The sequence below is a fragment of the Mobula hypostoma genome, chromosome 23 (genome assembly GCF_963921235.1).
Source record: "Mobula hypostoma chromosome 23, sMobHyp1.1, whole genome shotgun sequence".
Classification (NCBI taxonomy): domain Eukaryota; kingdom Metazoa; phylum Chordata; class Chondrichthyes; order Myliobatiformes; family Myliobatidae; genus Mobula; species Mobula hypostoma.
In genome coordinates, this window is record NC_086119.1 from 58,664,484 (window position 1) to 58,676,003 (window position 11,520).

Sequence of the window (11,520 nt, forward strand, 5' to 3'; positions counted from 1 at the left end):
GTGAGAATGGGACCCACAGAGAGTGAGAATGCGACACAGAGTGAGAATTGGGCACAGAGAGTGAGAATGCGACACAGAGTGAGAATGGGACCCACAGAAAGTGAGAATGGAGCACAGAAAGTGAGAATAGGACATAAAGGGAGTGAGGAAAGGACATAGAGTGAGAATGGGGCACAGAGAAGTGAGAATGGGGCACAGATAGTGAGGATGGGACAGAGAGTGAGAATGGGGCAGGTAGAGTGAGAATGGGGCAGGTAGAGTGAGAATGGGGCTCAGAGAGTAAGAATGTGACACAGAGTGTGGGGATGGGACACAGAGTGAAAATGGGACAGAGAGAGTGAGAATGGGACAGAGAGTGAGAATGGGACAGAGAGTGAGAAGGGACAGAGAGAGTGAGAATGGGACAGAGAGTGAGAATGGGACAGAGAGTGAGAATGAGAGAGTGAGAATGGGACAGAGAGTGAGAATGGGACAGAGAGTGAGAAGGGACAGAGAGTGAGAATGGGGCAGAGAGTGAGAATGGGACAGAGAGAGTGAGAATGGTACAGAGAGAGTGAGAAGGGACAGAGAGTGAGAATGGGACAGAGAGTGAGAATGGGACAGAGAGAGTGAGAATGGGACAGAGAGTGAGAAGGGACAGAGAGAGTGAGAATGGGACAGAGAGTGAGAATGGGACAGAGAGTGAGAAGGGACAGAGAGAGTGAGAATGGGACAGAGAGTGAGAAGGGACAGAGAGAGTGAGAATGGGACAGAGAGTGAGAATGGGGCAGGTAGAGTGAGAATGGGGCAGGTAGAGTGAGAATGGGGCTCAGAGAGTAAGAATGTGACACAGAGTGTGGGGATGGGACACAGAGTGAAAATGGGACAGAGAGAGTGAGAATGGGACAGAGAGTGAGAATGGGACAGAGAGTGAGAAGGGACAGAGAGAGTGAGAATGGGACAGAGAGTGAGAATGGGACAGAGAGTGAGAATGGGACAGAGAGTGAGAATGAGAGAGTGAGAATGGGACAAAGAGTGAGAATGGGACAGAGTGTGAGAAGGGACAGAGAATGAGAATGGGACAGAGAGTGAGAAGGGACAGAGAGTGAGAATGGGGCAGAGAGTGAGAATGGGACAGAGAGAGTGAGAATGGTACAGAGAGAGTGAGAAGGGACAGAGAGTGAGAATGGGACAGAGAGTGAGAATGGGACAGAGAGAGTGAGAATGGGACAGAGAGTGAGAAGGGACAGAGAGTGAGAATGGGACAGAGAGAGTGAGAAGGGACAGAGAGAGTGAGAATGGGACAGAGAGTGAGAAGGGACAGAGAGAGTGAGAATGGGACAGAGAGTGAGAATGGGACAGAGAGTGAGAAGGGACAGAGAGTGAGAAGGGACAGAGAGAGTGAGAATGGGACAGAGAGTGAGAATGGGACAGAGAGTGAGAAGGGACAGAGAGAGTGAGAATGGGACAGAGAGTGAGAAGGGACAGAGAGTGAGAATGAGAGAGTTAAATTGAGAGTTCGACGTCACCTTCTTGAGGCACACCTTTTGAAAATGTCCTTGATGGTGGGGAGGGTGAAGCCCATGATGAAGCTGGCTGAGGCTACAACTCTCCGCTCCTGAGCAATGGTGCCCACATATACCAGGTGGTGACACAATCAGAAAGAACACTCTTCACAGTACATCTGTCGAAATTTCGTAAGTCTTCGCTGACATACCAAGTCTCCTCAAACTCCTAACGAATTTGAAAAATATTAAGGGGAAAGCTGGGTTGGATGGGATATTCTCTGGGTAGTTCCCCAGTGAAGACTGGAAACATTCTGCCGGAGAGGTGGAGCCCACAAGTTACTGAGTCTGAGTCTGAATAAAATCCAAGGTTGACTTGCCTTAACGGAACTAAGAGTGTCCTGGGAAACTGAGCTTGAGTGGGGGTGGGGGGAGCTTTCTGGGGACTGGAGCCTGCACTCCTGTCAGCCCTCAGTATTGATCCCTCTCCCCCTGCTGCCCATTGCTTTTACAACCGTTTGTCAGGACGTCTATAAACCAGTAAGTGGGACCAAGCCCCACGGGGCCTGTGAACTGCAGCAGCCCATTAAATAGCCCAGGGCCGAGCCCTCCTTCATTGATTTTAGGAACCAAAATCCCCTATCGTTAATGCCCACACATAATCACCGTGGAATGGACAGTGGGAGATCGAGGAGATTAACCACTCAGCAGTGAGAGGGGCCTGCAGGATTGAAAATGGAAGGTCCCAATATCTGCTCAGTGTTGCAAGCTATCAAAGCGGGAGAGACATTGTTCATGCAGAGGATGTGGCATTGAGGGACAGTGTCGGGCTCTAAGAGCCTGAGTCTGTAGTTGCGGCAGTCATGTCCTATGCAGATTGACAAGGTAAATTGGTTTACAGGATTATTGTCACATGTACCAAGGTGCAATGAAAATTGTCTGGCATACCACTGGGGTAGTACAATAACAGAGTGCAGAATAAAGTGAAACTTTTACAGGAGGAAGTGCAGTGGCAGTAGACAATAATGTCAAAGGCCATCATGAGGGAGGTTGTGAGGCTAAGAGTCCATCTCACCCTCGTGCATCATCCAGTAGTCAGGAAGGGGAAGTTGTGGGAACACACACCAGTTCTCATCAGGGAGTCAGCAGCAGAAAGGATCAGCTGTTTCAAGTTCCTGGGCATCATCATCTAAGAGTTTCTATCCTGGACTCCACATATTGATGTAATTGCAACGGCCGCTCTACTTATTAGGAATTGGAGGAAATTTAGTATATCACCACAAACTCTAGCAAATTTCTGTAGATGTACGATGCTTTCTGACTGGTTGCATCACTGCCCGCTGACAGCACGGGATCGAAAGAGTCTGCCGAGGGTAGGGTAGCCATCTCCATCACAGGCACGAGCTTCCACCATCGAGAGATTTTCAAAAGGCAATGTCTATCATTCAGGACCCTCTTCTCATGACTACCAGGAGGGAAGAGGTACAGGAGGCTGACAACCCACCCCGTGCACCAGATTTCTCAACCGTCCATCAACCCAAGAGCAATACCTCACTATTCCACTGTACTGCTGCCCCAACGAGCAAACATTGATAATGGACCCGATTTTGATTCTAACAGCGGAGTAGAAATTGTCATTGAGCCTGGTCGTAGTCCCGTCAGGCATCATTTTAGTAAGGTATTTTAATAAGGTATAAACCGGTAAGTGGGACCAGGTCCCACAGGGCCTGTGAACTGTAGAGGCCCATTAAATAGCCTTGGGCTGACCCCTCCTTTATTTTACATTATTATACCTTCCGCCTGCTGGAAGTGGCAGGGTGAGAAGAGAATATCTGGGGTGGGTGGGGTCTTTAGTTGTGTTGTTTGTTTTACCGAGGCAGTAAGAAGACAGATTCCACGTAGGGAGGATACTCTCCACAATATGCTGTACCGTGTCCACACTCTTTGTAGTTTTGTTTGCAGTCATGTTCATTGCCAAGAAGCTGAAGCTCTGGATCACAGCACCATTGACAGAGGCAGGAGTGTGTGCACTGAACCCCTTCGTCAAGTCAATGACCAGCTCTTGTTTTGTTGACGTTTCTGTTGTCACGTTGTTATGAGTCTCTCTGTCTCCTTCCAGTATTCCAAATCACTGTTACTGGAGACTCAGTTCACAACTCAACTAATAAAGGAGACAATGGACATTCCACGCAATCTGTCACTCATCATTTGCCATTCCATCTGATAAGGTACTGATCTATCCCAGTGCTCTGCTTCCTAATATTCTCCACTGCCTTGTTGTGCAGCCTGTCCTCATGGTAGGACAGGTGAAGGAAGAGGCTCCGTCTGGAGGAGGGACAGCCACTGTGAGGGTCACAGCACCAGCCCCAAGGGGAGTCACGGAGATTGTGGAAGTCTCAGGAGACCAGAGCTACCTGTGGAGTGTGGCATGCAGCTGGCCATCTAATCCGGACACGAACTCCCAGACCTGACACTCTCCCAGACCAATTACACACTCCCAGATCAGAGACTCTCACAGACCAGACACACTTTCTAAGGCTACGTCCACACTAGACCGGATAATTTTCAAAACACCGGTTTCAAGTAAAAATAACAGGCTTCCAGACCAGGCATTTTTCAAAATACCTCCGTCCACATTGGAATGGATACTTGGGCGAATCTCCTCCTACTGGGCCTGCGCAGGGCACACAGAAAACAAGTGAAGAGGAAATGGTGTACTTGGTGCGCGTTTGTTCAGTTACAGACTAGGAAAACTTAAAAGGAAATTGCCAAACAAAAGACTTGGTGCGTGTTTGTCCAGAACCATTTCCTACAGCCATAGTCTCTTCACCGATGAAAGGGACAACAGCTACAACTAAATGCAATAAGGCTTGTTACTGGGCAAAAGTGAAATTTGCTGTTACCTCATTTGTTTGCCTTTATTTTTGCCATGTCTTTGTGTATTATTTTGCTGTATTTAACATGTGCAATAAAACGAGTTACTGGGCAAAGGTGACAATTGCATCTATTGAACGTTTGCACAAGCAATACATTAATAACGTTACACAAGCGTGGCGGTGGACGAACCCAAGTGCAGAACATGGGCGTGGGGCCAGAGTCAGGAGGCGTTATCGCCGTAGCGAGGGTGGAATCGGTTTCCAGGAGAGTCTTTACCCGAAGTTTTGGGTTTGGAGAGAATCCAGGAGCGATGCTAGACTTAGAACTAACAGCCCTAAGAACCATGAAACGAGGTTACTCACACCGGAGTCGACCAACGAACTGGCAGCTCCTTATTGTGATCATAGGGTCTTTATCCTGCATTTTCTGATGGAAAGCAGGTGTGTGTAGTTAGTGGAACCGGAGAATGATTGGAAATTAAACGAGGGGATTGAAGCCCAATTCCTGAGGTAAATAGTAAGGCGGGGGATTGCCAGAAGGGACCATGACAAATACAGCGCCTTGTTAAATGTATAAAACATGTCTGCATCAGTGTTATCTTGTATTTCCACACAATGTTACATTAGGCTGTTACACATCTATTGTCAGAGAAGTACTTGCATAAATAGGTAAACCACCTTCATACAAGCAAGGACAGAAAACAGGACTAAGTGAGTATACTTATTTATTCAGAAAGCTATGGGTCAAAGTATTTGGTGAGTACATTTCTAACTCTTCTGGCTTCAGTCTCGTTGCCGTCTGTTCTGAAATTGTTAGGTTATGTGGGGGGTTGCGTTCAAGAAAACGATGAAACGCCGCGCTGCGGCCATCTGTTCCGGCACGTCATGACAGTGTTTTTAAAAATATCCGTTTACCCCGTCCACACTGCTCTGCACAATCGGCATTTTCAAATTTACACACTCTGCAGGGCGTTTTAGAAAATCTCCATTTTCGGGGGAGGAAATTGCCATTTCGGTGTGGCCGTAAGCGTCAGTTACAGATTTATCCGGTCTAGTGTGGGCATAGCCTTAGACCAGATGCACATTCCCAAACATTAGACACGTTCCCAAACTGGACACACACTCCCAGCCCACATACCCACTCCTGGACCAAACACTCTCGGTCTTGGGGAAATCACTTATTTCTTTTTATTTTTATTTAGAGATACAGTGCGGAACATTTATTTGATTATAACATTTGTATTATGGTAATCGTGTTCTCTGGAGTGACCTAGTTAAAAAAAAAAATCATCAATTGCCCTTAAAATGTACAACTAAAGATTAAATAATTTCCTGTATTTACAACCCAGTAGCTGTTCACCAGCACTGGTCCCCCTGTCCCCACTTGCCCGGTCTGGTCCTCAGACACACAGCAGTTTGCAGTAACTCGACCCCTCTGTTGGGGACAGAGGTGAAAGGGCTGGCGTAAGGGCTGTTCTCTGAGAGAAACACAGCAGGCTCTAGAGGTCTGCGTCCAGAACAGTTCTGCAGGGACAGGGGTGGAGCCGCTATTAGAGATATTCCAAGTCTCCATGTTCCTATGGCACTTCCTCTCTCACATCAGCCACCTGAGGTGCCCATCCAACAGACACCTGAGGTGCCCATCCATCCAGATACCTGAGGTGCCCATCCATCAGATACCTGAGGTGCCCATCCATCAGACACCTGAGGTGCCCATCCATCAGATACCTGAGGTGCCCATCCATTAGATACCTGAGGTGCCCATCCATCCAGATACCTGAGGTGCCCATCCATCCAGATACCTGAGGTGCCCATCCATCAGATACCTGAGGTGCCCATCCATCAGACACCTGAGGTGCCCATCCATCAGATACCTGAGGTGCCCATCCATCCAGATACCTGAGGTGCCCATCCGTCAGATACCTGAGGTGCCCATCCATCCAGATACCTGAGGTGCCCATCCATCAGATACCTGAGGTGCCCATCCATCAGACACCTGAGGTGCCCATCCATCCAGATACCTGAGGTGCCCATCCATCAGATACCTGAGGTGCCCATCCATCAGACACCTGAGGTGCCCATCCAACAGCCACCTATAGCTGGTCATTCAGACATGAGGGGCTCCAGAGTGTGTGGGGGAGAGCCTGGCCCAGAGAAATCAGGACCAGAACTCGTCTGGGCCATGGCTCAGGATTCAGGGACACTATGTCCTGAATTGTTTGGTGTGTCCATAGGGACCCAGACTGTCCTGGCTGGGAGAATCAGCCACCCTGGTCTTGGGCAGGGAGACAGCGGAAGAGAGGGGTCAAGCCAGTCTAAACCCGACCTTGGTTATGTTAGATGCAGCAGGCGGGGTGGGGGCTGCTATTCCGTGTGCCATCTGGGGTGGGGGGGCTCCCACTGACTCACCTGCTTGCCTGGTTGGTGGTCGACTGGGTGCTGGGCAGGGGGATCTGGGTCAATCAGGTCACTCACCGGGGGCCCCACCAGCACTGGCAGCTCACACATCCTCTTCACCAACAGGAGTAGGGGAACAGGGGGTAGGGGCTCCACTCCACCACACTAGCCCCGGCTGGGTAGGGGGCCACCCCATGACTGCCTACATCGGCACTGAGGTGTGAAGGGTGTGCGGCAGGGGTGAACTCACTGAACTGCTGCCTGGGGATGTTCCAAGAGCTCGGACTGCCTCCGGTGTGGCTGTGAATGCAGCCCACGGTCCCCACCTTGGGTGCGCTGTTCACCGTCATGTTGAAGACCCCCGCAAGGTCCTGGCTTAGCCGGCAAGTGGGCAGTGAGCTGCCGGGAGCCTCCACTGCTGCTGCTGTTTTGGGGTCCAGGCTGGGTCCACGGGCGGACGTCCCCAGGAGGGGCCGAGGCTCGGAGACAGGCCGCCCTCTGTACTCTGTCCCCGACGTGGACCACGGGTCGTTGCTGTGGAGTGAAGGGAGGCAGGTGGCATCAGTCTGGAGCATTCAGGAACCCCACACACTTGCGAAGGAGACTGTCCCCACATCGCCAGAACCCTCATTCACGGAGCAGCTCTACCCCGAGACACAAGAGAATCTGCAGATGCTGGAGGAACTCAGCAGGTCAGGCAGCATCTATGGAGGTGAATAGGCAGTCGATGTTTCGGGCTGATCTGCTGAGTTCCTCCAGAAGGTTGAGTGTGATAGACCCCCCCTCCCCCCCACTGTCTTGGTGCAGACCCCAGGGCAAACCTGGGTGCAGGGGTTCCCAACCTTTTTTATGCCATGGACCAATGCCATTAAGCAAGTCGTCTGTGAACCCCAGGTTGGGAACCCTGTCCAGATGGGAAGTAAATGCCCCCAGAACTCAAATCCCCAAATAAATCCACTTAGTGAGTTAACTTTTAATGTTTAGTCTCTGTCAAAATGCTGGAAACGGTGGAGTTCATTGCCATAGACAGTTATGGAGGCTGTCATTGGGTATATTTAAAGTGGGGGTTGATAGGTGTCTGTTTAATAAGGGTGTCAAGAGTTATGGGGAGAAGGTAGGAGAACGGGATTGAGAGGGATAATAAATTAGTCATGATGGAATGGCGGAGTAAACTTGATGAACCAAATGGCCTAATTCTGCTTCTATGTCTTATGGTCTTATGCAAGATCCCATACAATGAGTTGTTATGGCATGTTGGCCTTCATTTGTCAGTGGATGGAGCTCAGGAGCCGTGAGGTAATGTTGCAGCTCTATTAAACCTGGTGAGACCACACTTGGAATATCGTCTTCATTTCTGGTTGCCTCATTACTGACAGGCACATGGGTGACTGGAAGAGGTGGGGAAGGGCTGTATTGATCTTAAAGTGGGTTAAAAGGTTGGCACATCGTGAGCTGAAAGCCCTGTACTGTGCAGTAACTTTCCTGTCTTTACACAGTACTGTTGCCACAAAACAACTAATTTCATATTATCTAAATCAGCAATTCTCATTCTGATGCTGAAAGACTGGGTTCAGGGACATCAGACACCCAACACCCTACCCCTGGGTGCCAGTCAGAGTGGGTTTGGGGACATCAGACACCCAACATCCTACCCCTGGGTGCCAGTCAGAGTGGGTCTGGCACATCAGATGCCCAACATCCTACCCCTGGGTGCCGGTGAGAGTGGGTTCAGGGACATCAGACACCCAACACCCTACCCCTGGGTGCCAGTCAGAGGGGTTTCAGGGACATCAGACACCCAACATCCTACCCCGGATGCCAGTCAGAGAGGGTTTGGCACATCAGACACCCAACAACCTACCCCTGGGTGCCAGACAGAGGGAGGTGTCTGTTAAACTGTTCCCAGGACTCCTGGAATGATAATGCCCATGGTGTCTAGGAACTGGCCCTGCCTCCTCCCACTCCATAGACATCGGCCAGTATTCCAGTGGTGTGTCATGAGCTGTCCAGAGGATTTCCTCAGTGGTTAATCCATCATCTGGGCCTCCTGAAAGCTGCTGGTAGGAGCTCACTGACTGGGACTGAGACCAGCGTGGCATCCTGTGGGATGGTAGACAGTCCCTGCTGGAGCTCTGTGGCTGGGATCATGTTCATGCACAGTCAGCACTTGGGACAGGAGCTCAGGCAGCTTGATGCAGCAGGTGGCCTCGATGAAATCTGATTATTTCAGTTATCCACTAAGTAAGAGTTAAGAGTGCAGACAATGTTATGACAATTGTCATTTAGTTTACCCATGCTGGTAAATACTGGACACCTCAACATCAGGTGTTTGTGGAAATGTGGGGGTTCTCTGTCCAGATACCAGACAAGGATTAATTCCTTTATCCAGAGGGTGCCAAGTCAGATGCTGTGGAAGCAGTCAATGGTCATCTTTAAAGTGGATGTTGATAGGTTCTTCATTAGTCAGTCAGAGGTTAACATAGAACGAAGGTCATTACAGCCCAATACAGGCCCCTCAGCCACAATACTGTGCCATCCTTTTAACCTCTCACCCTTCCCACCCAAATAGCCCTCCATTTCTCAATTAATCGTGGGACATGACATATTAAATGCCCCTAATGTATCTGCCTCTACCACCACGGCTGGAAGGGTGTTCCACATGCCCTCTTACCAGTAACATTGCCCCCCTCCCCCAATACTTTCCATTAATCAGCTTAAAATTGTGACCTTTCATATTAACCACCTCTGCCCTGGGAAAGAGTCTCTGGCTGTCCACCCTATCTAGGCCTGTTATGCCTCTATCAAGTCACCTCTCATCCTCTTTTGCTCCAGGAGAAAAAGCCCCAGCTCACTCACCCTTTCCTCATAAGACACATTCATCCTCTGGTCCAGGCGGCATCCTGGTAAGTGGCCTGCTCACTCTCTCTAAAGCTTCCACATCCTTCCAATAATGAGGTGACCCGAACTGAACACAGTACCCCAAGTGTGGCTTAACCAGGGGTTTATAGGAGAAGGCAGGGGAATGGGGTTGGGAGGAATATATCAAATGGCAGGGCCTGCTTGATGGGCCAAATGGCCATCTGGTTTCCTGGTTCCCACTGCCACGAGACTTGGAGAAGACTAGGGACTAACTGCTGTCCTTACCTGTAGAGGAGAAAGGGGACTGTGGTTGTGGGCTGTGGCTGCCCTGCTCCACTGATCCCATCTTCCCTGGGATGGAGCGTGTTGGTGGTCACTGAGCATTCCGGCTTTTCGCCTTCCCGCTGGAAGTACCATCGACCAGCGTGCTCCGAGAGGGTGGGGCTCTCCTTTGGTCCACACGTTCCAACCTTGTTCATCTCCTGGAAGGACTCAGCAGCATCTAGATGAGGTGTGTATTGGGACATCGAACATTGGGTCAGATGAGAAGGAACACAGAGGGATGGTGATCCCATGGGGCTGTGACTTTGCAGGGCACCATTTAACCACCATAGCTGGGCAGATTCCCTTACACACCCAACCCAACTCCACCCCCCAGCTCTGACCCACCTGTTTCTGACGGTATAAATAGGCTCAGGGAGTTTAGGGGAGAGGGGTGATATGGAACGATCGATATCTGGGCGTGGGGGGTATTAAGAACCCTGGGACCCCAGAGCTGGTAGGCTACATTGATTCCAGGCAAACCCCTCCCATGGCTGGGCAATGCACTCCCACCCACTCAGCTGACACTACCACATCACAGGTGGGTAGAGCACACCCTCCGCACTGGACCTCAACCCCAGCAACCCTCCAGAATTACCCTTCCTAGTACTACCCCTCCTGGAATTACCTCTCCCATCATTACCCCTCTGGTATTGCTTCTCCCGAAATTACCCCTCCCACTGTTACACTCTGGTATCACCCCCCACTTCTATCTGTTTCCTCTATGGCCTCTCCCTGAAAGACCCTTCCCATCTAATATTTCCCCCTCCCTCCATTTGAGTTTCTCTGCTCTCCTCTCGGCCCATTTTCCTGCTGACCCCAGTGTTTTATCCTTCCTTATGCCAGCCCCCTCGTGTTACCACCCCTCAATCCACTCTCAACAGTTTACTCATTCTAATGTTGTTCTTTCCTCACTATCACTGCCTGAATCTGCAGAACAGTCCCACATAAACTCTCCTCGTATCGTTCCCTTCCCAATATCAGCCCCATATCACTCTAAAACCATTCAGTCCAATATGCTGGCTCTCAGAACCTCCCCATCTATTGTCATCCCCACCAGCTCCTCACCCGTCACCCACACACCCAGCAGCTGCTCACCTGTCACCCGTCACCCACCAGCTCCTCACCCGTCACCCACCAGCTCCTCGCCCGTCACCCACACACCCACCAGCTCCTCACCCATCACCCGCACACCCACCAGCTCCTCACCCGTCACCCACACACCCACCAGCTCCTCACCTGTCACCCACCAGCTCCTCACCCGTCATCCACACACCCACCAGCTCCTCGCCCGTCACCCACACACCCACCAGCTCCTCACCTGTCACCCACACACCCACCAGCTCTTCACCCGTCACCCATCATCCACCAGCTCCTCACCCGTCACCCACCAGCTTCTCGTCCCTCACCCACCAGCTCCTCGCCAGTCACCCACACACTGGGGATAATCTAGGGTGATAAGCCACCAACCTGCATGTCGTTGAGATGTCGGAGAAAACGGGGGCTTGCAGGGAAACTTACATGGACACATGGAGATTACACAAACATAGCACCAGAGGTTGGGACTGAACGTCTGTCATCAA